This window comes from Mustela lutreola, chromosome 15 (genome assembly GCF_030435805.1).
Source record: "Mustela lutreola isolate mMusLut2 chromosome 15, mMusLut2.pri, whole genome shotgun sequence".
NCBI classification, from domain to species: Eukaryota; Metazoa; Chordata; class Mammalia; order Carnivora; family Mustelidae; genus Mustela; species Mustela lutreola.
This window is the reverse complement of record NC_081304.1, coordinates 36,276,768-36,304,447: the sequence shown is the minus strand read 5'-3', so window position 1 is coordinate 36,304,447 and position 27,680 is coordinate 36,276,768. Positions and strand designations below refer to the sequence as shown.

The window sequence follows — 27,680 nt, the reverse complement described above, 5'->3', positions numbered from 1 at the left end:
CGTTTTGATAGCACCATTTCTGTGCTAAACCGGGATTTCTCTTGAGGTCTGAAGGTGGCAAGGCGGGCCGTGTTGTTTTGCTCTTTTTTTTTTTTTTTTTTTTTTGCTTGGGGGCGGGGAGTGTGTGCTAAGAAGGCGAATTCAACCTTAGTGTGGAAGAAAATAAGGTTGGGTGGCTAGCCAGGTCTAGCTGGTATTTTGGAATTGGCCTTCTGATCCCACTCATGGTGCGACACTCAGACATCCCACACAAGAGCCCGCGACTAAGTTGGGAAAAACGCGCGCTGAAACGTAATTGCGATGAACTTGAGCCGGCGGGGGATCCAGCTCTCGGCAAACGGAATACCCTCTTCGGACGAACCGGGAAGCCGATACAGAAAATTTGGTTTACGCTCAACGGAAGTGGAGTTTTAGGGCTCTGCCAACGCCCCTTTACTGCCTTCAAGCTTCTGCCCGAACCACCCTGCAACCCCGAGGCCGCCAGCATCTTCCACCTTGCCTTCTACATCACCTTTTCATTGGAAGTCAAAGCCGAGGTCCCGCGTGCGCTTCTTTGGTGCTCCGCCCATCCTGACCTCTGGGTGCGGGGCCTCTAACATCTTCTCTGCACCCTCTCCAAAAACACCTGGGCTGGGGGTCCCCGCTGCGGGGCGGGCGGAGTGTTGAGACTAGTTATCTCTCTCTCTCTCTCTCTCTCTCGAATCAGCCCCCTCCGTGGGCCTCTCTGAGGGCTCCGCTCAGGTCAGGAGTAAGATGGGGAGGATGGTTCTCCAACCCAGCAGCCGACTTCGCGAGATCCGACTAGGTTTTTGTGCGCCTGCTGCTGACCAGAAGCTCTGAGGAGCGAGTCGATCCCTAGCCAGTACTCCAGCTCCCGCGGAGGCGCTAGGAGCTGCTTGGCTCGGGGACCCCCTCCCCTCCTCCCGGAGCCCGAGGTGCTTCCCGAGCCCCCTGCGCTGAGTGAGACCCGCGCGGAGGGGCTGGTCCAGTCAAGTGGTCCCCATGCTCCCCCCCTCCGCCCCCAGCTGTCTTGGTTCTCGCCGCTAGCGCCCTCGACCCAACCGCCCCTTTCTGGAATCTAAAGCCGTCGGAGTCCCGAGTGGCTCAACCCCCGCCCCCGTCCCAGCTGGGCTCCTTCTCATGCAAAGCAGAGGGGCCGCGGGGGTGGAGGGCAGTTGTCGGGGACCTACCGGGCGACAGCTGGACCCGGCTGCGGGCCCTTCCTGAACCCAAGGCCCGCTGCCTTCTTTCCGGTGGACAGGAGGGGGCTGCTTCACCCGTTTGGGGGTGCTGTGATCTTGGGACCTCGACATGGTGGAAAGAGGACCCCTCCCTGCGGGCAGACCCACGCGGTAGGGGAATTGAGGACGAGAACGGGACGCCGGCTCTGGGGCATCAGGCTCTGCTTGCCCTGTGTCCAGATGGTTCAGTAAACCCGCCTGCGGGGACCAACCCCAGCGTCTACCAGGGAGTCCTGGAGCGCAGCTCTAGGCACGCCTCTTGGCTCGATTATAGGTTTCAAGTCCAGATTTAACGCCTCCACTGCGACAGCACACTCTATTAATGTTTTTTTCCCCCGTTTCCATTGAGTTTTTATTTTAAAATGTATTTGGTTGCACAGTCATGGAGAGAAAACTGACGCCGCTTTCCAAATTAGCCACCTCTCCAGCTCCTTCAGCTCTCAGCTCTGCCTTTAAACCAATGGCTGCTGGGCAAAGAGCTCCAACCTTCCCTTCTCATCCTCAGTGCCACACTTAACTGCCAGAAGTACACGGAGCTTTCCTATGGAAGGACCTCCAAGCAGCACAGACCCACAGCCACACACACTTCCCCTAGGGCAAGTAAGCTCTAGGCGGGATGTTGTGAAGATCAATTTCCCAGCAGAGTCTGCCCTCTGTGGCCACGGAATCCTCTCCGCCTCACGCCCAGGCTCTCTTGGAAAAGGCCCCAGAGGGGCCAGGAAATGTCTTTCACAATAGGAAATTTCCTTTCTAAGAATCGCCCTAAGGGTCCTGAGAGGCAGCACCCTGCTGGTGAACTGGGGGCAGAAGGGTTCTGCTAGCCCTCCCCAGATGCCCTGCTGTTGGGGGGAGGGGATTGATGGCGCCCTCTCCTGCATCCGATTTCCTCCCGCGATCTCCGTAGTTCTCGGCCCCAGATCGCCTTGCTCCCTCATGTTGCCCAGTGGCTTGCGTGGCCCAAGGACCAGAGCTGGCCTGGCACCTTCAGCTGCTGTAGATGCGAGAGCGGCAACCGCCCGTGGCGGCTCCTCTGCTCACCCAGTGGTTTCCTATGCAGCCCGCCACCCCGAGAAAAGCACGGAGAGGCCGTGGAAGAAGGCGCTTGCGACAGAGCAGACTCTAGGCGGTTAACAACGCGGGGCTTCAGGCACCGGGGGCTGCCAGCCTCGTGGGTGCAGGGAGAGGGAGGAGGGAGCGAGCGGGTCTTCTCGAGGGGTCCGATAGGCCACATAAACTCCCGACAGACTCCGTAGACTGATGCAGCAGATGCAATGCAGTAGACTTTGGTCCTGGGCCCTAGGATCTGATCCTGCATCTTTCTCTCTCCTTTCCCTCTTGCTTTTGCTCCTGATTCAGGTTGCCATATTCTCACTCCATCACTCACTCCTGGAAATGACCTACTTGTGTGCACCACTTTACAGTTAATATCACTGTCTCCCCTGAATCACACTGCGGGGAGGGGGGTCGGTCTTACCCCCTTTTTTCCCCTGGAAAAGAAACCCAAGTTAGGGGAGTTGACCTGAGATCCCTGGGCCAGTGCAATGTGGAAGGTGAGAAATTGGGGTGGGGGCTTGTCACCTTGCACCGCTGTGTACTTTGCCCCAGCAGTAGTTTCCAAGTTGGGGATGGGAGGGGGTGGGAGACTTCGAGGCCGTGAAAGGGCAGCATCCGGCTGGGGCTTCACGGTGTGCACAGCGTCTGGGTAAACAAGGCTGGCTTCCCACGGGACTGGGGGCGGGGGTGGACCCTGAGCTTGGAAAGGGGGGAAGGTCAAGCGTGGCGGTCTCAGATGCAAGGCAGTGCCGCAGCCCCGCAGAGCAGGGAGCGGTGTGGGTAGACGCAGAAAGGAGAGGGTGAGTGGAAGAGGCAGGAGAGACAGAGAGAGAGGGAAGTAAGGGGAGAGGGACAGGGAAAGGGAATAAGGACAGAAAACCAATTGGGAAAAAAGGAATGCCGAAAAGTAAGCAGGGCTGAAAGGAGGGAAGACGCATTGGGGAAAATGCGTGGAGGAGTAGAGGAGGAGAAACAGAAGAGCCCCAGAAAGATACCCAGCAATGTAAGAGCCGGCGGGGAGACACGCACAACCGGGCACCCTGCAGGCGCTGGGGGGACATCTGGCGGGACTGGAAGGTGCGCGCGCGTGTGTGACAGTTGCGTTTGTAGGCGGGAGAAAAGGAGACGGCGTGTTTGGTGGGCGACTCAGCGCCCGTGGAAAAGCGTGTAAGCGGCTCTGGGCAGGAATCCAACAAATAAATAAAACGTCTAAGACGGCGTGACAACAATGTGTATTTGGGTGCGTGCCCGTGTTCCTCCGTCTGAACACACACTCACACCCGGTAAGGAAGACAAACGGGGCTCATGCCTCAGAGTAATTAATCCTCTCACTAATTGACTCTCGCCCCTTACCTAATGGTAGTGGTCACTGCAGATATCTGGAGAGATAGCAAAGATGTGGGGGAAAGACCCCCAAAACTAACCATGTTTGGGACTGAGATTTAAATTTTTTCTGGACTTGGCAGCTCTAAGCCCCCCTCCCCTTTGGGGGGGCAGGATTCAATAGATATTGCTGCCTCACCAGCCTCTCCATGTTTGTATTCATTAAGATCTCCTGATCTTGCAGATGACCAGGAACTGTCCACGTACACACGGAAGTCTTTCATCAATCTCAGAGACTAGAAGCCACCCACTGCCCCTCTGTTGGATGTGCCCCACCTTCGGGCAACAGCAAAGTTCCCCCTTCCCTGCTGTTTCCCCAGGAGCCCAGCCCCTGCACCCCTTCCTCTCAGTCATGACTTAGCCTTCCTGGGGCCGGGATGTGTTCTGCAGCCCCTAATAGAGCAGGTGAAGTTGCAAATGGGCTGGGAAGCAGCCTTGGGTAGGTAGGAGGGAAAGCTTCAGAAGGGATGAGGCCACAGCAAGGATGGGAAGAAGCTTCTAGAAACAAACCCACTCATGCACAGGTGGAGAGATACAGAAGCACAGAAAAGAGCAGTGCACCTGGCAAGAGTGAGGCCTCCCGGGGACAGAGGAGGGAAAAAAAAAGTAGAGAGCATGCAATGTCAAGTGTGTGAGAGGGCAGACAGATGACCCGTCTCAGTGACCCTGAGGGGGCCAGTTCTGTGTGTTGTCATGGGGATGGAACCCTCCTATTTTCTCCCACAGCACCCTCAGTTCTCAGGACTGGAGAAAGAGGCAGGGAAGAGGGTGTTGGTCTTGGATCAACTCCCTGGTAGCTGAGCTGGCCAGAAAGGGCCCAAGGCCCCACAGTTGGTTTGCTGATGGAGCTTCGAGGCTTGGGTTTGGGAGGTGAATGTCAACTGTCACCTCTTTGAGGTGGCAGCTCTGCTCTGTTGCCCTCCACCGAGGCTAAATAAATAATTGCTGAGATCCATAAACCACTTAGCCTAGGGAGAAGAAGGAGAAGGGAAGGGAAGCTCCCCAGGGGGAAAAAAAAAAAAAAAAAAGAAAGAAAATCCACTTCCCTCCCCCACTAAACACATTCTTAATTGTCCCTTGGGAACATTTGTACATTTGACCAAAGCAAATCCCCAAGCAGTAACAGCAAAATTTGTCATAGGGGCTGGCAGTCCTGAGAGAGCTAGGGGTCTGGGAAGGGGGAAGGCGGGGAGACATGGCGGGCATGTCTGAGAAGGTGAGAAACTTGGCTCTTCTCTCCCTGTCTCTGTCAGGCCGTAGAGAGAAAGTGAACAAGAGGAATAAAGTTCCAGAGTAAAGAAAGAGAAGGACACATAAAAGGCAAATCCAAACTCGAAAGGAAAGAAAGTGAAGAAGAAAGAAAAAGGTGGGGAGAGATGGGGCCGCGGGAGACGTGCTAATAAAAAAGGGTGAAGGCGGCCCCAGGAGGCTGGGCCTCGTCCCAAACCATCGGTCTTCATTGTCTCCGTGTGTGCAAAGGCAACTCCGGCATAAGGAAAAGCCACTATTGAAGCCGCGGCTTTATTTTATATCCTATACATCAGGAGGGAGGCAAAGCTTTATTTTCGCCAAGAGACAGATATTTTATTTCTCTCTTACGGTTTTATGTGTGAGAGATGTCAGGTTACCACAATGGATGGCTAATGCATAGGCAAGAGGAGGCCGTGTTGGCATGCTGTGTGTCATGGGGTCTTGGGGGGGTGAGCGGGCCTGGGATTTAGGGCTGATGGGACACTCTGGGGGATTTCTGCTAAAACATCTCTCTTCATAAATCCAGAAGCATGGTCAGCTCAACAGGGAGAAGAAGGAGTTTTAGAGGGAAAAGAGTTGGGCTTAGAAATAAATGAACACACAAAGGAGCCGCTTCCTTTCCGACAGGCTGGGGCACCGGGGGGCAAGGTGGCCTGGTGGAAAAGCAGAGACCCACATCCAAACACACGCGCACCTTGGCGAGGAAGTGTTTTCCTACAGAACCCACTGTCATTGTGCTTTCTTTCCCCGATTTATATTTTTCTACCCTTTTCTTCCCTCTCTTCACCAGAAATCTTTTTTTTTTCCCCATCTCCTTAGAGCCTTGGGGGGAAAGAGCTATTAATTTGCAAATCATCTGATCTGTGAAAGGATCAAGATGCCTGTTTTTCACTGCTAAATCCAATGTCTTGGGTGGACACACATATGCACACGTGAGCCCGTCATGCTGAGAATCCTGGGAGTGGAGGTGCCAGATTGGAGTCCGAGAAACATGCCCCACTCCCCGCTTCCTCCTGGGACCTATGGCTGAATTAAGCCTTAGATCCCAAACTGCACAGTGTTCATATTTTTGAACCCAGAGAGAAGGGGGAGATGAGGGGACAAAGAGAGAAAGGGAAGTGTGTTAATGGATGTGTGCCATTCAGGACTTGGACTAGTCTCCCTACTCCCAGCCCCCCAAACCCTTTCTTCTAAGAGTTCCAAGAGCTCTATTCATTCTCAGGTCCTCCTCTTCTAAGGTTGTGATTTCTTGGTCTGTAACCACTGTGGACCAAAGTGGTGATTATGCTCTTTTCCTCTTTTCAGGGGAGGAGAGGCAGCACTGGACCTCTAGACAATGAACACGGTGGGGGGGGGGGGCGACCACACATTGTCCATAGCTGGGGCCTCTGGGGAAGTCATTTAACCTTCCAGGGCCTCAGTTTCCTCATCCGCCTTGGGCTAAGCGATTGTTAAGGTCCCTTCCAGCTCCAACCGAATGAGATAATGTGTGAAAACATTTTGTAAATGCTAAAGCCAGACGAATGCCAGGGATTATTATTACGATTCTAATCAATCCTCCTTTCTCCACATGGATCTTGGCTGTTTAGCGCCGGCAAGCAGGCTAAAGAGGGCTGAAAGCGAGAGAGCTTAGCGGAGATGGAAAAGCTCTGTGGTGTGGACAGAAAAAAACAACAAAAAAAACCACCCTGCATCTCCAGAAACATTCTGTGTCTGGGTGCCTCCCGGGGTGCCTGGTGGGAGGGGTGGGGAAGAAGAGGAGGCCTGACTCAGTATGACCCACTACAGTCTACGTGGAGGCTGAGAGTGTATTTTTTTCTCAGGCATCATTTGTCTCCAAGTGACTGACACAAGAACCTGATGTGAAGGCGATCTGCGATTGTTTTTTTTTTTTTTTTTTCCAGCAAGAAAGGAAAGAGCAAGGTGTAGCTGATTAGCAAGTTAATTATTTCAGTATCCCAAGGGTTCCGGTTTAGTGGTAAGTTGCCCAGCCCTGGTGTAATTTCACAGTCCGTGCATTTCCTGGTGAGCACCTGGGGCGCCCGGGTCTGTCTCTCTCTCCAACCACCAGCCTCCTGTCTTCTTGACACACCTGGGGAGATGGGCAGGGCTGAAGAGGAAGATGGCACAGTGCACACATTTGGCCTGGGCCGCACGTGGGGGGCCAGCAAGAGAACACAGTGGAGGAATCCTCTACCGCCACTGGGTGTTTAATTATCTGGCCTTTCCTTTTTTTTTTTTTTTTTTAATCTTTTGTTTAATAAATATTAATGAAGCAGATTATCAGAAAGTGGAGGAGCTATGAGGTTATTTTCTCCACACTCAGTGTGCAGAGCCACCAGGCACGAGGGGGGCCCTTTTGCCTCTCCCTCCTCCGAGCCCTTGCCAATCTCTCCAGCAGTCAGGTTTGCTTTCTTAACTCTGCCCACCACTTGGTCTGCGAAGGCCTCCTCTAGTCTGACTTCAAGGTCTGATTTCCCCTTGCGGGAGAGGATTGTGTGGTCAAATGGACGATTCCCTCTGAGAGATAAGTTGGGGATATGAGCATGAGCCCCAGAACCAGCAGCTTCGGCCACTCTGCTCTCCAGGGCTGGAAGGGCCAGCCCCCTGCCGCTCCTCCTGAGGTGGACGGAGGGAGGGCTCTGCCGTTTACTTAAGACTGGTCCCATCTGCTCAGACTGGCCTTTCATAAGGGGAGGGATTTATGCAGTGTCCTTGTGCACAGACCTGGGATTTGCCCGAAAACCTCGGACCTCCGAGAATATTGTTGAACGCTAAAATGTTCAGCCACGGAGATGATTTACGATTTGTCTGCATGGACAGGGTGTGTGTGTGTGTGTGTGTGTGTGTGTGTGTCTTTGTTGGGGAGAGGCACAAACATTGATGGGTGCTTTTCACCATTCCTACTTCTAAATCCAAACATTAGGAAACTTCTTTTTCTGTATTTAACTCAGGAAGCAGCCCACGACATCAGGCTCTGGAGAGCCAACTTCTTGACTTCAGTGATGTGAAGATGGTCTAATACGTTTTTGGTGCCGGCAAGCAGCTGTCCCCCAAGCAGGTTGGCTGATATCCCTGCTGGTGGAAAGGGGCCGGGGGCTTATGGAAACACAGCTCTGATGGTTGCTTCATTGTGGGTGGCAGAGGATTTGGGGAACAGGGCTGGGTGAATTGCTGTTTCAACTCCTTTGGGCTGTCTTTACCTTACAGGCCTTGGGGATCTCAGTAGGGGAGAAATGGGAGAAACTTAGAACACAGGAAGCAGGTGTAGGGAGTTCCTTGGCTCAGTCTTGGTGCCACGCCAAAATGAAGCCTGGGGATGGTAAACAGAGATCCTACAGAGCCGTTTTGGATGTTCCACGTGGGATCTTGGCCCTGGTTCCTGGGAGATTGAGAAGACTTTAGCAAGCTGTGGGGACACCTACAAATTCCATTTATTCATCAGCTTTGGGAAGTAAATGCAACCTCTTTTCACTGCCTAATGGCTGGGTAGGCGCATTTTCGGCCTCCGTGAGCTTCATTTGGGGTTCTGCCATTTTCTTGCTCATGTTCCAAGTTTGGACTTCCCAGGTCTTGAGTTTTCTTTTCCCTCAGGCCATCCATAATTTAGCCAACAGCCTAGGCCAGGGGGCGGCACACATTTTGAAAGGAGAGCTTGGCAGGCCCCTAACTACATTGGAGTTGGTTCTCATTTGGGCTCAAGGGATGATAACGGCTTCCCCTTAAAAAAGAAGCATTTCTGTGACTCTTTTAATGAAGGGTTTACTACTAATTTGATAAGTTCAGTGCCCTTTTTCTCCCTCATTCTGAATGAATAACTTTGTCAGTCAACCCCGAGGGTCTGCAGAACCTATAAAAATGCTTCCTTTGGTCTCCCGATTTTAACACATTCTGGGGCTGGGGCTGCCTCTGACAGACCCAGACCGGGGAGGGGCAGAGACATTCCAGAGACCTGGGCTTAGAGTGTTATCTCTTCCCCTACCCCAAATCCTCACCCTCCATGTTATCTGTCTTTAAGTCACAGGCAGGGACCTCCTAGGGAAGTGCGAAGGGCGGGGTCTTAATCAGGTTTGGGGAAGCAGAGGGAACAAGTCAGCTCAAAGAAAGATGGGGATGGTCAGAATGTTGGGGGACCCTCCTCTCTTATACTTCTTATGTGTTGTCTATGAAGGTCTGCAAATTATGCACTGGTTGCAGTCATCTGAAGTGTATAGGTCGGAATTTGCCAAATGCCACTTGGCGGAAACAGTGTTAAATAAAATTGTAAGAAATGCTACTGGGCCTTGCATGGGTTATTTAATCCTATCAATGATAAACAATATTAATGGGTAGTATCTCAGCTGGCACAATATCGTGTTTCATTTATATACACCGAGATATATTTAAGCATGAAAGATAGAGTTTTTGGATGCATGTATTTCTCAGCGATTACTTGAAGGAATGTGATGGAAGCAGTAGAAACACCTCTTCTCTCGCCATGTAAACCTGCCCCCTGCACCCACAGGCTGCCAGTCCTACATATTTCCAGGGCTGGCTGGCCACACACACACTGTCACAGGTGGGCCTCCACTGGTAGGTGTAAACATTGACGCTATAAGTGTAGGTCCAGGTTTATGCACATGTACACGACAACACACACACACACACCCGCATATTAGAGTGACACATTGGGTCTCCCACCCTTCTGTAAACGGATGCTGCTGTGAACATGCAGACCATCCCATGGGTGGATATTTACATTACACAGATGTGATATTTACATGCACAGATACAAGTGTTCTCACATGCGAGCACCTCTGTACGGAGGCTCCTACCTGAGTGTGCATCTGTGTACGTGAGCACCTTTGTACACACGTCCTCCTACACCTGCGGTGTCCATTGACAAGCTCCATATGGCCACAGTGTCCCAGCTGCCTTGTTATTCTCAGAGGCTCCAGACCTGGGGGACAGTATTTGAATTGGGTGTTTGCCCTGTATGAGCCCTGAGGCCTCCAGAATGGAAGGCCAGAAGGAACAGGGTCAACATTGCCAGCCTGCCTGGCCTCTGATGAAAATAACATGAAACCCCAGGGGATGGGACAAGGGGTTGCGTAGCTGGTCTCTGCAGCTAGGGATGCCTCCAGAAGAAGATCAATCTTATATTTGCTCATTTAAATGTCAGGATACCTGAGTGGCTTCTGTGGTCCTGTTTCTGTTGCCACTTGTCTGTGAGCTTAGGTAACCTGCTCTCTGGGCTTTACTTTCTGCCTCTGTAAAGTGAAGTATTGGCCCTGACCTGTGGTTCTCAGCCATGGTGGGTACACAGTAGAATCATCTGGGGAGCTTTTTAAAAAATACAGACACCTGGGATCCATCCCAGACCAATTAGATCAGACTCTCTTGGGGGGAGGGCGGTGCCCAGCATCTTATTTTTTTAAAAGCACCCCTGGTGATTCTATATTCAACCAATGCTGAGACCCACTGGCCTAGATACTCTCCAAGGCCCTTCTAGCCCTAAAATTCTGTGCTCTGGAGGACCTTTTAATATATAAAGCACCATTCAGGGCACCAGGGCACTCTGCTGAAAGTTCTGATTCACTGACTTAAGATCCTACAAAGCCATTAAAATCACTCTTCTTTCCATTTAGGAAGAAGGAAATTAAAAAAAAAAATTGTTTATTTATTTGACAGACAGAGATCACAAATAGGCAGAGAGGCAGGCAGAGAGAGAGAAGGAAGCGTGCTCCCCGTTGAGCAGAGAGTCTGATGCGATGCGGGACTCGATCCCAGGACCCTGAGATCATGACCTGAGCCACAGGTAGACTTTAACCCACTGAGCTACCCAGGTACCCCAAGAAGGAAAATTTTTTTTTTTTTAGATTTTATTTTATTTATTTTTTTTTATTTGACAGAGATCACAAGGAGGCAGAGGCAGGCAGAGAGAGAGGAGGAAGCAGAGAGCCTGATGTGGGGCTTTATCCCAAGACCCTGGGATCATGACCTGAGCCAAAGGCATAGATTTAACCCACTGAGCCACCCAGGCGCCCCAAGAAGGAAAATTTTTGAGCAAACTACCTATCCTGGAAAAACTCACGTCCGCCTTTCCAGTTGTCTCTTTGTTTCCTTCTATCTTTGTTCTAATGCCCCATCTCTCACACCCTCACTCATCAAACATTAATTATATGCCATATATGCAAATACTATAAGCAGGCGCCTGATCACTGTGATAGAAACCTTGCTACCTGCCCATATTTTATGTCTAGTTTCCCACCCAACTTGGCGGGTGGCAGAGTATTTTTAGTAGGGTAGATGTTAAGGCACAGGCCCCCAGAGGGTTGGGGTGGGGGAATGTTTTCTCCCTCCCCCAGCTCTGAGTCTGGGAACAGCCACCCCTCGGCCCATGCCCCAGTTCTAGAGGCTGGCGAGGTGGCTGAAGAAAGCCTTGAGCTTCGTGTCCTAGAAAGCTGCTGTCAGACTTGGGCCTTTGGGAATCCTACCTTAATATTCTCCAACAGCCGTTCACCAGACAGAGCCAGCCCCCCTTGAAAACACATCGGCTTGCAGCCCCACACCTGCCGAAGGAGGCTGAGCCCAGCTGGGGTGTCTTATCCACGTGGCAGGTGGAAGGCAGAGCTGGGCAGAATGGGCTGCCAGCCTGGGGGGCCCTTTTTCTGGTTGGGGAGTGATGACGAGAGTAGGGGCAGGGGTTCAGCCTTCCACCTGGGGGGTGGTGGAGCAGGAGGGTTCATTCTAGACAGAGAGCCTCCATTTCTGCCTCTATGCTATCACTCCCCAGAGTTGATGTTTGGGGTGCCTGCCCCCAGAGAAAATCAGCCGTGGCTGGTTCGCTTTCCCACTCTTTCTCTCTCTTCAGCTCCACCAGCTGGCTGATGAGACAGGCTCGGCTGGGTTGATTTTCTCCTGAAGGTGTTTGGACGAGTTTTATTTATTTATTTGTTTGTTTAAAGCTTTTATTTATTTGAGAGAGAGAGAGAGAGAGAGCAGGAGAAAGGGAGAGGGAGAAGCAGACTCCCCAAACAAGGAGCCTGCATGGGGCTCCATTCCGGGACCCTGGGATCATGACCTGAGCCGGAGGCAGATGCTTAACTGACAGGCCCTCAGGTGCCCCCGACAAGTCTTCTTTAGGGAAATTGCTCCAGTGTGCCAGGTGGGCACTGCGATGGGGCCTGAGACCCTTGTGGTTTCAGCTTAACGTCTCCTGTCCACGTGTGCTATTTCTCCATTTGCCTCTTGACTCCCCCCCCCCTTCTTTTGTTTTGTCTCCTTCCCCCCTGTTGACATGCCAAGTCAGGTCTTGGCCCCCAGAGAGGCCTTCACATACGGTGCTAAAGGTGGTTGATCCCAGCAGCTACCCTTCCTCCTTCCCCCTCACCTCCCCTGCACTGACAGCAGGCCTGTTGCTAGGGAGGGAGCCCCACTCACCGCACAGGATCTTCAGATCGTCTATGCAGAGCTAGAGCCCAGCTTCCCACGCTTGCGCCCCTTCCCAGGGCCTACCTCCCCTTGGGCCTGGGGAGCATCACACCCCAGGATGTGATGGATTCCCCAGGCACCTTCAAAGGGCTCCGCATTTGTTTGCAATGCAGACCTTGAATCCTGCTCTGGTCATAAATGTTGTTTATTTTGACTAGGACCTACTGAAAGGGGATTGGGGGTTAGGGAGGGCACAGAGAGGATGCCTAGGGAAGATCATAAAACCATTAGCAGGACAGGGCTTTTAGAGGTCAAAGGATCATAGAATTTTCTGGCTGGCAGGAACGTCGGCCATTAGGAAGGTCAGAGATGACCCTCTTGTCAGCAAGAGGCGTCTAAGGTGCCACATGGAGCTAGGGTGGGGATCTTTGGGCCTCTTTCTAGAAAGTGGACACAGGGTGTGGGGGCATGACCCCCCAATAACCTTACACGGGGTGGGGCACTAGTTTGCTGAACATGATGGATTTGCCCTCCCAGTGGGAAGAACCAGTTGCTCGAATGTGCAGTGGAGCTCCTTGTTCTGGGGAGTGGGCACAGCTCAGGATAAAGGAAATACAGTCTTGCTCCTATCATTACTTGGAGCAGCTAGTAGATACCAGGTGCTAAGCCTGATCTCTTCCAGTACCTGCAAAACAATTTTGAAAGAGAAGTTACTGCCATTTTGCAGAGAAGATAAACTGAAGCTCAGAGAGGGGAGGTGGTTTGCCCAAGGCCACACAGCAAGTTAGTGGTAAGGATAGAGCCAAATCTTAATGCTTTGCGTTCTTTAAACCTAATCTCCTTCCCACCTCCTCTCCCCTCCACCACCTGCTTTGGTCTGGTCCTAAAGTAACCAAATGGGAGCTGGGCTCCCACCCCTCTAAAGCTCATGGTAGGGGCTCAGGAAAGCTCAGGAGTAAACCTCCTTCTAGTAAGAACATCAGAGTCCAGAGCTCCTTCCAGTCCCTGGCATAGACCTGTCTCACTTTGCAGAGAACATGCTCCCATAAATCCTGCCATAGTCTGGAAACCTTGCCCTTTGTTTGCTGTGTGACTCAGAACAAGTCACTTTACCTCTCTGAGCCACACTCTCCGGATCCATCTTTAGACCTGAGATCTTCATGGAAGGTGAGGGTTGGTGGTGGAGGTAGTGGCAAGCTGGTCCCGTTTGAGCTCCTCTGTGGGGTCATAGCTCTGAGGGGTAGGAGGAGATGAGATTTGGTTTTGCCCTTAAGGCTGACTCAGACCATGAAAAAGACAACTCAAAAGCAGACAAGGCTAGGCTGGTTAAGATCCCTGCTGAGAATGGGAGGGTGAGAGCCAGGGCAGAGGCTGGGCTGTGAAGAGGCAGCTTAAGCAGCAAGTTATTCCCTGATCTCCTGACTGTGTAATCCAGTTGCTTAGAGAATGGAAAATCCCTTCTCCTCCCTCCTCCCCCACAAAGGCCTCCTAACAGGCCTGCCAGCCTTGGGGCGCTCATCAGCCCAGACATCACTCTGAGAACAGGCTGCCAGGGTTCCCTATCATCCCCGTCCCTCAGTGGAAGATGGGGAAGTTGGGAGAGGGGCAACGGTCTGGGGACTTGTGTGTATGTGTGTGTGCGTGGGGAGGGTGTCTCCAGCTCTCTGGCCTACCCAAAGGACTGGGGACACTGATGGGCCTGTGTGCTGAGGGAAACTTCAGGGCCAGGGACAGGGGCAGGACGGTTGGGTCTTAGGGCAGAGGTGCCTTGGGCAGGGCTTACTATAAAACAGCCCATCATTTCATCCCGCATGTTCCTTTCACATTTTTATTTGAAGATGGCTCCCTCCAGAGCACCTTTGCCTCCCCACCCCCTACACGTTCACTCATCCGTCTCTGGAGCGGCTGACAGCTGCCCTGCGGGTGAACTCCAGATCCTCCTGCCGCTGGAGAGACCCTGGGTGGTGGTGGGGGGTCGGTCAGGCCAGAGCACGCCCTGTTCCAGCTCCCCAGCCCCCCAGGGAGTCACTCCCTCAGGATAGTGGCACCTTTGGTTCCAGGAACGAGAATCAGAGGGAAGAAAATGAAGGAAGGAAGGAGCAGGTAGGAGAACCAGGAGGAGGATGAGAACGGAACAAAGGAGGGGGGCGGAAGAAGAGGGAGGAAAAATAAAGCCACACAGCAGCAGTGGAGAGGAGAAGAGGGGACCTGGGATAGGAGAAGGGAGAGGAAGGAAAGGAGGAGGGAATGCTGGGGCCAGAGGATTGGGAAGAACTCCTAGGGAGATGCTTAAGAGGTTGGGGAGCCAGACTGGGGCTGGGGGCTGGGGGCTGGGGGCTGGGGTTTGGAGGAGGGGGGGGCTACCCTGATACAGGAAAGCCCAGGTCTCCCCACGTGTGTGGGATGAAGCTGGAGGGGGCCTCCTGCCCACTTAGGTCTACCTCTGGGAACTCAGCCCTCCCTCAGGCTGAAGGCTAAGCAGTAGGAGGCCATGGACACAGACCGGTGCTCTGGGCTGTAATCAGGGGGTCTCCTGCTCGTGATGGTCAGGGCTGCGATGACCAACCTGCTGAAATCCTTTAGTTCCTTCCCACACAGTGGTGACTGTTTCTTCCCAGCCGACATGCCCATGCCCACCTCATCTGGCCTCACGGCTAGCCTCCGTCCTGCCTGCTCCTCTTTGGCTGCAGTGCCCACTGGGAATCGGTCCTAATTGTTGGTGATGTGATGTCGGACCGGACCTTAAAGACCAAGTGTTTTCTTTTTTTTTCTTTAAAGATTTTATTTATTTATTTGACAGAGAGAGAGAGATCACAAGTAGGCAGAGAGGCAGGCTGAGAGAGAGAGGGGGGAGAAGCAGGTTCCCTGATGAGCGGAGAGCCCGATGCGGGACTCGATCCCAGGACCCTGAGATCATGACCTGAGCTGAAGGCATCGAATTAACCCACTGAGCCACCCAGGTGCCCCAAGACCGAGTGTTTTCTACCCCTTCACTTTACAAGTGGGGAACTGAGGCCTAGAGATGGGAAGAAACTTGCTCACAGTCACGTTGTGAGTTAACGGGGAGCCCTGCCTTTCCAATATCGCAGGCAAACATGGAAACAACAGCCAAAGGTTGGGGGCAGCCTGGTGTCTCTCTGGAGAGGGCTAACATTTGATCCCCTCTGCTGGGAACACCGCCACGGGGTTTTGCATCTTAGCGGAGGGAAAACACTTGTGATTCCAATAGTTAACTACATTCTGAGTGTATGCCAGCAACTTTGAGGTATATTATTCTTGATAACTCCTCATACATATCCTGTCTGGGGGATAGTCTATGGCCTGCATTTACAGAGACATAAATCAAGGCCCAGAGATATTAAGTAATTAACTCAAAGTCACACAGCTAGGGTTTTGAGATGGGATTTGCTCATGCCACATTCTCTCTTGGATGATGACAGCCAATGCTCTCTACCCTCACCCTATTCTCTAGCCCCTCCCCTCAATGCTCCAGGGATTAGACCTGAGTCACCCCCCCACACCCCTGCCCCATGCTGTACAGGGCTGATATTGCCAAGGAGAACCCAGCTGGGTACGATCCTCTGACCATGACCCACTGACTCCCTCCAAAGACCCCACAAGGACAAGGGTAAGGTCTCCCGAGACTCTGTGTGATTTATCTGGTGATATTGTTATTTTATGGGATGGGCCAAAGAGGTGTCAGGAAGCAAGTTTGCTGTAAATCTCTTTTCTCTGCTCCCTTTCCCTTTGCATGTCCCTTCCTGGGATTTATGGTAGAAAATGTTCAGAGCTAGGGACTTGGGGCTTGGGTTCAGGCTTGGGGTGGGAAGGCAAGGGGCAATACATCTTCCTCCTCTGAGACCCGCTACACGTGCAAGTGTGTGTGTGCGTGCGTGCGTACTAGCCACGCTCCATCGCAAGCCTGCAGCGTATAGACCGCAAAATCTTTATTAAGACCTCCATGGCACTTGACTGGCTCTGTGGACAGAGTGTATTACCTGCACTTGAGGTGTGTGATGGGGACAAACCCACAGGCTGGTGCCCCCTGTGTGCTTCCCTTACCGGTGCTGTGTGAATTTCTGAATCAATCCAGGAACTTGGGAGCAAGAGCCTTCCTGGGAGCAGATGTGTGACCCTCCAAGAATGGGAAGAAGCAGGGGGCTCCCCATGGGGCAGCTGGAAAGGAACCTGCTTGTGGGTACTTTTTGCAATTGGGGACGCAGGTAGGAGGACAGCTTAATGTCTGCCTTTAAGAGACACCAAAGCTCCTGTCCCTGGGTGAAGTAGGCCCCAGTTGGGGAAGTTGCCTTGGCTTGTACTGTGGGTGCTATGTTCCGACCCAGCTCCCTGAGGACAGGGAGCAAGCAGCTGCAAAGCTGATTCGCTCAGCACGTGGCCATCGCTTTGCTGGAGGGTCTGTCCCAGGAGGTGAGCACTGGTGCACCCTCTCCCCTTTCATCCCCCCCCTCATCCTGAGCTTTCAGGGCTGTGAATGCTGCATTGTTTCTCTGCTACAGTCAGAGGTCTAGAGAGAGCTCCACCCAAAGAAGGACAACACAGGACACGGGGATGGGGAAGGAGAGGGAAGAATCTGAGTAGGGAATGGGAAGAAGGGGAGAAGCTGGGAAGCCTTTCCTGACCCCCTTCCCATCCCCAAGCTTCTCACACAGCTTCTGATGTTCTCCACTTCTGGTCCCCTCCATTGCAGGGGAATTTCTCCAGAGTCTGTGGTGCCCGGAGGACATGGCCGGGGCACCCCACAACTCGCCACAGTCCTTCATCCAGTGTACAGGACCTCAGGGAGCACTCAGTGAATCCTGCCAACTGAATCCAGGAGAAAAGCAGAGACATCACCCTTCGCATTAATACCAGGTCAGTCTCCCACCCCGTTTTCTCCCCTGCTCCTCTCCCCGCTGCCCAGACCAGGGCTGTGCTGTGTCTCTAGTTAAATATATGGAATTATCTATTACAATACTTCAATATTTATTACATTGATTTCACTTTAAATGCTTTGTAAATCATAGCAAAAAATAATGGCCTTCCAACAGAGAGTCATATACCGTAATCAACTGGAAGAAAGTCGGCATTGTAATTTAAAATAAAAAAAATCCTTATGTGAGGCTCTCGTTTAAATTAAGAGACAGGACGTGATTCAAATAATAAGACACCAGTGAGGCTGGCTTTTCTTGGCAAATTAGTAGAGGTTTTAACTGGAACTGAAAAGGTGTTAAGGTGGAACGCTGACCTTATTAGACCTTAATTATTTTCTGTTGTTACACTCCTGGAGCAGAGGTCTCCCCCCTACCCCCACCCAAAGTGGCCATGTTAAGCCTCATCGCAGAAACTTTGGCTTTAGAGAGATATCACTTCTCAAGAGGTATTAGTGGGATAAAGAGGAGACACTGGGCAGATGTCCCTTTGCTTCATCCTAGAGTTTCTGGGGCCCCCACAACTCCGATTTGTAGGCAACTCTCCTTGTCCTTGAGAGCAGAGAATTCACCTCACCTCACTGTACCTCTGGCTTCTTGCAGTCAAACTTCCAGTGTCAGCCTCCTCCCCGGGGTCTATGTCCCCTGTGGGTTCCCAAAGCCTGTGTCCCTCTGGCGGAGAGAGAGGAGGGGTCTGTGCGCGCCAAGGGATGCAGCCGCCCGCGCTTTCCTTGTTTTTCACCCCAACCTATCTGCTCTGCCTTTCGTTGTGGCCAAGTTTGTCTGATTATTGGTCCCCAAACTAGCCAGACCCTGCCCAAGATGCCCAGGGCCCCTGGAGATGATCTCAGCAAATTCCCTCCTCTCTCAGGATAGATAAGTCGAGTAAATGACCTAGCGCTGTGCCTGGCGCAGGGTGGGCACACAAGAGTGGGGCTTTTATTTTTTGGCTTTTTAATTTTTTTGTCCTGTGTTGTCCAAAAATAAAAGGAAGGAAGGAAGGGCAGTCAGGAAAGTCTTTTCCACTTGCTCCCAGAACCCCCACCCCCACCCCCACAATATATCCCGCTGGCCCCCAGGGTGGGGTGCAGTGATAGGAAAGACATACAGAGCCCCAGGAAGCCCCAGTGCAGATTTCCATTTCCACACACTCCTCCCGGAAGATCGCCCAGCTGAGCTCTTTTTATTAAACTCAATCAGCTCCATTCCTCCCACTGGCCTCCAGACTGACTTCAGATTTGATCAGAGTGAAGGAGAACTTTCTCCAAGGCCTGGTGACTTGGGGACCATGTCTGGTGGTTCATCACTATGCAGGAGAAGGTTGGGATGGAGGTGGAGGATGATGGAGAGTGATGGCACAGGCCTGGAGGTGGCGTTGGGGGGACCCATGAGGCCATTACAGGTGAGAGGGATCCCCAAAGGAAGAGGGAAATGATGGCTTGATTCTGTTGCCCATCAGCTGTGAATGTCGGGGCATATACTATAGCCGTGGGACCTGTATTCTTTGGAGGATATCCAGAATCCTAGAACCGCAGCTCTGAAAGGGTTTTAGGAACTATCTAGGCAGACTCTCTGGCTTTATAAAGGGGACCCTGAGGCAGTGTAAAATGATCATCAAACACCCTGCCTGAGAGTCCATGGAGGCGCAGAGTCCAGATGGTGAGGGAGGAGACACAAGCTATATGTGCTGTGGTCTCTGGCCGGGGGGATTGGCCGAGCTGGCATGCGGGAGCCTGGATGTGCAGACGTTGACCTTGGGCCAGGCATGTACTGGCAGGGGTGGACCAGTCCCTGCTCCTGGCCAGCTGGAGTGACCCTTTCTGGACCCCATTTGTGTCTCTCATCACTCAGAAAGGCCATGGATAAAGGACATTGTGCCAAAGGAGCCAAGGGTTTGGGCTCCTGCCAAGGCAGCTGTATATGACCCTAGAAGCATTTCCCTTCCCTGTACCCGTTGCTTCCCTGCCCCGGGGTGATGAGTGGGCTGGCCACAAGCTATGGCGTGCTACATACAGGTTGGAGGGACTTTTGTGGCCAGCCTGGGTGTAGAGATCCAGATATAGAGATAATGTAATCAAACTCTGCTTTTGTAGGCTCTGAGGGAGTTTTGCTTCCCTTTCTCCTATCTTCCTTGTGGCTTACCTCCAAATTCTGCCTCACGCCTACCAAGATGGGACAAGGGAAGAAGCTTAATTTCCTAACAACATGACTGCAAGATAGCTGACAGGTCTCTTCTACCCATGTTACAGGGAAATAAACTGAGGCACAGATAGATTCTCTACCCAGCCTTCCCCTCTCCCCAGCTGCTGAGAGGCAGAACCAGGATAGGAACCCAAGTGTGTCTGACCCTGGATCCGTGATAATTCACGGATTATGGGCTCCCTGAGGGGCAGGGATTTGCGGACGACTTGTTCACTGCCCTATCCTCAGTCGCTGGAATAGTGCCCAGTACACAGTGATGAATAAATATTATTAAATGATGAATGTCAACTTGGAGGGAAGGTTTGGTGTAGCAAAAGCGGGTTAGCAATAAACTTATTGAGGGCTTTATCTTACATCACAGTTTCACAGAAGGCTCTGCACAGTGAAGAATTTGGAGTAGCATTTCCTTGTTCCGGGGAGCCCTTTCTGGCTGTTTTTCTATCCAGTTACCATCATGCCAGAGGTTGGGGCCTCAGTGGTTAAGGGAAAAGGAACTAAAATGCAGAAATGGCAACACTGGTGGTAGAGTCATATCTCTGTAGACATTCAGATGATGTCACAGAGGGAAATACTATCTTGCTCCTTGGGAGAGCCCCTGGGAAGAACTTGTGGAGAAGAGAACTTCACACGTTTTCCTAATCAATTCATCCTTTAGTTTTATGACTTCAGAGATTGGCCCTCGATGCAAGGGCACCAACCTTTTACTCAGCCAATTTTTACTGAGCACCTACTACAGGCCATGCACTGGGTTAGGTCCTGGCAGGTGCAGGAAGGCGCAAGGCATGGCCCCTGGCACTTGGGAGCATGGTCAGTGCCTCAGCAGCCAAGCTGGTCCAGCAGCTTGCCTGGCTCTTCCTTCTCTCCTCCTTGGTACACAGAGAGAGTCACTATCTCCCTCCAGGTCAGCCTAAGGGTCTCTCTGCCCACTCCCACCCTCACTTCTCACCCTCCACCCCCAGCTCCTTGGCTGACTGAAAAGGTGCAAAAGGGAATCTGAGAGATTCTGTGCTGTTTGTTTTGGGTTCAATGGAATCTCATTTACACGTGTTAATTGCAACTAATTGGCACTAATTGGATGAACAGGAAACCCTCTGGGAACACTCATACCTTTAATTTGTAGTAAATATCATTAATTAACATATGCTAATTAGAACCAATTAACATTGATTAAGGGTTTCCAGCTACTTGGAAAGTACAACTCTGTGTCCTCCTCCCTTGGTTGCCTGAAGTCAGCGTAAAATACACCATGTAAAGTCTGGGCAGGGAGAGGACTCCCCTTATGGAGACATCTCCAGGTGCACCCAAGCTGGGTGTTTGAAGGATGGCACCCTGTCCTCTCCCATCCCCAGGGGCAGAGGGGTATGCAGGGGTCTGGGCTGTGAGGTTAGTGAGAGAGTCTGATTGTTGGGAGGTTCTCCCCTGGCCCTGGCTCCCAGCATGGGTTGAAATGGCACCCTAGAGGTTAGCCACTTAGCAGAGAGGGTGCAGCTGCTGAGACCAAGCAGTGTTAAGCCTCTCCTTCAAAGATACTGGAGGCTAAGACACCCATCAGCCCGAGTCCTGTTTGGTGTTTGTGCAGGCGCGCACACACACACACACACACACACACACACTCTCCTCCTCCATCTGACAAAGTTATGTTTATGTTGACCTCCTCCATCTAACAAAGTTATGTCAAGGTTGACCTCCTCTATCTGACATTGATGTATGAATGGGGATACCTCCGTGGTCTGACGGATGCATGGATGGTGGGACCATCTCAGTCAGAGATTTCCGATTTCTTTTGCCCATGTTAGGATGTCTCTCACTCAAGACCGGGATGCTGTTCAAATTATCCAGAGGATTGGTGTCAGATTAAAAAAAAAAAAATCATTTGCCTGGGAACCATAAGGCTTTTCAGTCTACTTTCAGTTCTATTACTAACTAGCTATGAAACTCTTGGATTCATTAAAGTATGCATGTAAATTCTTTTTAGTCCAATTACAAAAAATTAAGTGTTTACGGCAGACTTCCCCCTTTGCCCCCGCATCCAAGATTGCCTTTTCTGTAATAAGCTTCCAAGGCCCTACCTTTCCTTTTCTGCAATCTTCACCTCACTGCATTGTGTCCCATGTCCATCTTCATCATCAGGACACAGGTTCCCTGAAACCAGGGTTCAAGCCTGACTTGTTCATTGTGGCACTTCACGGGCATTAAACAAGCGGCTGTTGAGTTAAATAATACATGGGACGAAAAAAAATTGTTGAACAAATGAATGAACACATACAACAAGGCCATCTTTAATTTCAGCCACCACAGAGGAAACAACATTTGTGGGGTGTGTGTGTGTGTGTGTGTGTATAAATAAAATATGTTATTTATATCAAATGCACTCATGTAACACGAATATCTATCCCCAAATCTTAATGCTATTTTTGCTCTAACAACTTCAAAAGTATGTGTTCCAAACTTTAAAAATCAAAGAAATCACTTAAAACTTTCATTATTTACATCTATTGTGGATTTATTTTTGTGAATTTTGAATAATACTTTTTTTTTTTTAAGATTTTATTTGACGGAGAGCGAAATCACAAGTAGGCAGAGAGACAGAGGGGAAGCAGGCTCCCTGCTGAGTAGAGAGCCCCATGCGATGCGGGGCTTGATCTCAGGACTCTGAGATCATGACTAGAGCTGACGGCAGAGGCTCAACCCACTGAGCCACCAAGGTGCCCCGTTGAATGATACTGCTTATTTATTTATTTATTTATTTGTTTGTTAGAGAGAGAGAGAGAGCATGAGTATAGGCAGGCAGAGTGGCAGGCAGAGGCAGAGCGAGAAGCAGGCTCCCTGCCGAGCAAGGAGCCCGATGTGGGACTTGATCCCAGGACCTTGAGATCATGACCCAAGCCGAAGGCAGCCACTTAACCAACTGAGCCACCCAGGCGTCCCGAATAATACTGTTTTAATTTAAATGTCTGTTTCAGTTCTTCTGAATGGAGGTAGCAAACAGTGACTCAAAAATTAAAACTACAAGTTTATTATTAAAAATTCATGAGACTAAATATGTATACTTCTGCCAGCACTGAGAACTGTTACTGGGTACATCCTGAAGCCAGTTTTCTCATCTGTGCCATGTGGCTATGGGTACTTGTACTAACTCTCTAGGCTGCTCATGTAGGAAGTGTGGGTGATTTGGTAACCCCAGGAAAGGAGTATTCTCCAGGCCACCTGAGAAGAAATGTCTCCCTAACTCTCTAACTCCCAGATCCTAGCTATTGGCTCTGATGTAAAAAGATAAGGGCCTGAATGGGACAGAACCTGGCAGAATCCTCACCTCACCTCCCAGGGGACCTTGGTGGTAGATCCTTCCTTACCTAAACAGAGAAAAACAGGACTGGACGGGGCAAGGAGGCGGGGGAGGGAGTGTTTTGGGATTCAGGACAATGCAAATGCAAGGTTGGAAAGTTTGCCCTGTGAGAGGCTTTCCCCCCACAAAGGAAAAAGTGGATTAAAAGCCTCTGGGGTATATGCATTCATTCACTAAATTCTCCTATAACCTAATGATGCAGGCATCATTATACCCATTTCACAGATGAGGGAACTGAGGCTCAGAGAGGTCAATTACATGTCCCTGCTCACACAGCCAAGTGGCTGGGCTACAATTTGAACTGAAGTTTGGCTGCTCTGTGCTGCCTCTGTCTCCCACCCACATTTTTGGTGCCCATAGAATGGCTCCAGGAAGCTGTGGCTCCTGGGGTGTTGTCCACAAGGCAGGGAGCTCCTGGCCCTGTTTCAGTCTCAGCAGCATTGTGGAGTGGATCCCCCATTCTCAGCTCCCTCCCCATGGAAAGCTGAGGTCTGAGGGAGAGCTGCTGGCAAGGTTCACAGCAGCTTAATTACCAAAGTGATTTTAATTTGTTTTTGTTAATTGAAATCTCATTAAGCAAGTAATTTACTCCAACACAGCTCAGGAGTCCACAATTCTATGGGTGAGGAGGCAAAAGGGGTTTTTAAAACTTGCCTTAATCTGGAGAGTGTGCTTCTCGCTTTGTCTTGTGGCCTGTGTGTGTGTGTGTGTGAGTGGGTGTGCACATGAGTGGGTGGGCACGTGTTCCTCCTGTGGAAGGGCCATTCTGGCTGGCCAAGGATACCCTTTCTCCTTCTCAGCCTGTACTCCCTTGTCCCACCACCCCAGGGCCCTGGAGCCCACCTGCCTTGCCCCATACCCTGGGGTGATGAGAAAAAAGGGAACCCAGGTCATCCCTCTGTAGAATGTGTGTGCACCCAGGCATAGGGCCTGTGGTATAGACACCACTGGTATGCCAAGGACTGCTCTAGGCACGAGCTGGAGACACTGGGGGCATGCATGGCCCCTTTTGAAGAAGGTCTTTTCTGAGCTCTGGACTTTGTGGGTTCACCTGCTAAATGCTCTGAGTCATCTTTCCTGACTCCAATTATCCCACGCACAGCAACCCCTTTGGCAAGGTTGTGCTCCCCAGATTGTAAACTCCCAAGAGGGCGGAGTCCCCTCTGCTTCCTCCGGGCTGTGGCCCTGGCTTAGCTGTGGGGCTTCTTACCTAGGTTCGGGTGGGCCAATTCTTTATCGGATGACACTCTACTGGGAACTGCAAGTCTTTTGAGCATTCCTGTCTTGCTTATTTAATACCAGGAGCATATCTCCAAATAACAGTGACAACTCAAACACGCCCTTCTCCTGTTTCCAACTTCTTCCAAGTGGAGTGGGGATTCGAAACCAGCCCAACTGTCCACACACTGCCTGGCACATGGTAGGTCTTCCATGAGCCTTTGTTGAGTGGGTGACTGAGTGTGGATGTGTGGTGCCTCCAATCTGGTCGGTGCTTGTTCATGATGTGCGTGCATGCGTGTGTGCGTGCGTGTGTGCGTGTGTGTGTGTGTATGTGTGTGTGACTGAGCATTGCATAAGTTGCTCCTTTGGTCTGTGCCCCTGGATGTCCCACGCCAGCAGTGGGTTCTGAGCCCTACTGCAGGCTGGGGTCCCGGTTCTCCAGAGCTCAGACTACACCCGGCATCTTCCCTCTCTCTCTTCGTGGCCTTGTTCCCTGGCTGCCTCTCCGAGGCCCCCGCCACCCAGCTGCCTCCTCCTTTTGCCCCCGACTACGGCCACTTGGTAGTTTCCCAGGCCTGACATTTCCAACATGCAATGCCATATGTATTGCCACTCTCAGGTAATTATCACGTAAAATTAAGCTAGTCTTGTACATGAAACCAGCAATTAGCCAGGGATTGAAGGTCAGGGAGAGCTCGTTTATAGAGTCGCTAACAAAATGTTAAGTGGAAGTGTGTGTCAGATGGGCCAGGAGGCTGGATTAGCTGGGGTCGCAGCAGTGGGACTGGAGAGCCGTGGAGACTCCCGGCTCTGCAGCACTGGGCACAGCAGGAGGAGCTGGGGATTTATAGCTCACACTTTTCTCTTCCAGCTCTCAATCTGGGGCGCGGCTTTGAAAGAAGGTTGCTAAGCCTGCTAAATCCTAGTGCACACCAACACCCCATTCATCTGGAAACCTGGTATGTTCTGCCTAAAAGTCTGGCTGTCAGTTTCACCTCCTGCCTGGCTGCCCACCACCCTGACATTTTACACTCAAGACTTTTACATCTGCTTTGGGCTTCTGAAGACAGGAAGGTCTTTCAAGACTCAAAAACTTGATACATACTATTCCCTTTGTTTGGAACACCTTTCCCTCTCTCCCAACTCTGCCTTATAATCAGCCTGGAAATTTTCTTTCTTTCTTTCTTTTTTTACAGGCAGAGTGGCAAGCATGCATGTGCACATGCTCAAGTTGTGGGGAGGGGCAGAGAGAGAGAGAGAGAATCTTCACCCGCCTCCAGTAAGCCTGATGCAGGGCTCTATCTCACAACCCTGAGATCATGACCTGAGCTGAAATCAAGAGTTGGATGCTTAACTGACTGAGCCACCCAGGTTCTGTATCATATGGCCAGGCCCATTGCCCAAGACGATATTCATAGAGAATCTGCTTCAGGCACAAAGACACAGTCCTGTCACCATCCCTCATGGGACTTAATTTCAACCCTCTTCACCCTCTTTCTTGCCCTCCCTGCGCTTGTTCCCTTTTGTCCAAAAACCTCTTGAGATGCGGCATTGGAACAGGATAAGACTATCACCTTCCTTTGCCTAGAACCTAGAATCTGGGTTGGAATCCAAGACCACGTTATTGGGGCCCATATCTCAACCCTAGGAAACATTTTACCGTGGGAGACAAAGTGGGGAATGGGCAAAATTCTTCTTAAATTCTGTTTTACATTTAAATAAAGTCTGCCAAGGGGCACCTGGGTAGCTCAGTCGGGTGTATCCGACTCTTGATTCCAGCTCAGGTTATGATCTTGGGGTCATGAGATTGAGTCCTGAGTTGGGGTCTGTGCTGAGCGTGGGGCCTGCTTGGGATTCTCTCTTTCCTTTTCCTTCTGCCCCTCCCCCTGCTTGCACTCTCCCTCTAAAACAAGGAAAAAAAAGTCTGTTCAAAAAATCCTACCATAAACAAAGTCCAAACACAAATGATAAGCTGGGGAAAAGTTATTTGTAACTCATATCGTGGGCTAATTTCCTTAATAGATAAAGAGAATCCACAAATCAATATGAGAAAGATCTACAACCTGAAAGAAATAGGAGCAAAGGATAGCAGGAAATTGACAGAGAAGGACCTGAAAATTGTTCTTAAATATATGAAAAGATGTTTAACTTCATTCATCATAAGAGTAATGCAGAATTTTTCACCTGTCACATTACATTGGCAAAGATCAAAAAGTGTGATAACGTTCTGTCAGTCAAGGGAAAGGAAACAGACACTCTCCTATATTGTGGGGGCAAACTGGAGAAATCTCTCTGGGGGGAAATGTGGCTTTATCTGCTAAAATTTAAACATGCAGAAACATTTTGATTTGGGATTCCACCTCTAGGAATGTATCCTGCAGACTGACTGACGCATGCAGGTCAGAAGATGTGCTCAACAAGGGCGGAAACTTTCTCCTATTTTGTCACTTCTCTCTCTCTGGCACCTGGATGGCTGCCCAGGACATAGTAGATACTCAAAAAATGTCTACTGAATGAATGAATGAATGAATGAATATGGAAAAGGACACATATTCAAAGTTATTTGTTGCAAAATTTTTGGTAAGAGCCAAAACCCAGAAATAATGTAGATGTCTAACTACCATGGAATAGTATATTGGTGTTAAGAAGATCAGGGCAGCTCTCCATGTACCGATCCGTAAGAACCTCCAAGATATTAATCTTATTAAGTGAGAAAAGCAGGGTGTAGAAAAATGTGCATAATAAGAGCACATCTAGATATTTGCTTCTCTCTCTAAGAACATCTCTGGAAGGAAGCTCCCAAGGCAGCCATCATGCTTGCTTCTCGGTAGAGGAACTGGGATCGTGGAGGATGGTGTTAGGAGTAGCTTTACTTTTCAGTGTATTCTCTTAGATTCCTTTAATTGTAGGTCAGACGAAAGTACTACCTATTCAAATAAACAAATACAATTCACAATTTAAAAGGAGCTGGGGGGCACCTGGGTGGCTCAGTGGGTTAAGTGCCTGCCTTCAGCTCAGGTCACCATCCCAGGGTCCTGGGATCGAGCCCCATATCAGGCTCCCCGCTCAGTGGGGATCCTGCTTCTCTTGCTATCTCTGTTGTTATCTCTGTCTCTCTCTCAAATAAATAAAATCTTAAAAAAAAAAATAGAAATCTTTTGGGTCTGTCCACTTGCGTACACTCGTATCAGTACATGTCCTGGGATGCCCACGTATGCGTATGCCGACATACATGCACGATTCCGATTTACTTTGCTCACAATTGCGGTTTTGTTTTCCCAGATAAACCTAGTTCCTGAGGCCTTCCCCCGCGTCCCCCGCCCCCACTCAATAATCTTCGATGGCTCCCTATTGTCTCTAAAGTCCAAACTCCCTGTTCTGGTCTCAGGATCTCCTGTTATCTGACCCTGATCTACCTCCCACCCCTCCCTGCTCCTCGCTCCTCGTCTTCCCCACAGGAAAATGGAACTACTTGCTCTCCCACCTGCTGCTGTCCCCGCTGTGCCCAGGACTGTGCTTCCTGGGAAATCAAGAACCGCTCTCCTCCACGGCCACAAGTCATCGGCACTCTTTAAGCCTCATCACACACCTCTTCCTCCAGGAGGGCATCCTTGATACCTCAAGCTGGAAGTGGTCTCTCAC

The 27,680-nt window shown here is 50.8% G+C and overlaps 1 long non-coding RNA gene across 4 annotated transcripts in view; it reads left to right on the top strand.

The window, feature by feature from the left end:
• The window catches only part of LOC131816406 (uncharacterized), a 28,292-nt gene extending 1,119 nt beyond the window's left edge, over positions 1-27,173 (top strand). Inside the window, exons 2-7 of one of the 4 annotated variants that reach the window (XR_009348058.1) lie at positions 6,833-6,906; positions 7,883-7,989; positions 17,050-17,213; positions 24,120-24,237; positions 24,910-24,997; positions 26,405-27,173. This is a non-coding gene — a long non-coding RNA (uncharacterized LOC131816406). Of the gene's footprint in view, positions 1-6,832; positions 7,990-17,049; positions 17,214-24,119; positions 24,238-24,909; positions 24,998-25,234 lie in introns of all 4 variants that reach the window. The other 3 variants (XR_009348056.1, XR_009348059.1, XR_009348057.1) reach the window with 3 other exon arrangements.
• The last annotated feature ends 507 nt before the right edge of the window (positions 27,174-27,680 follow it).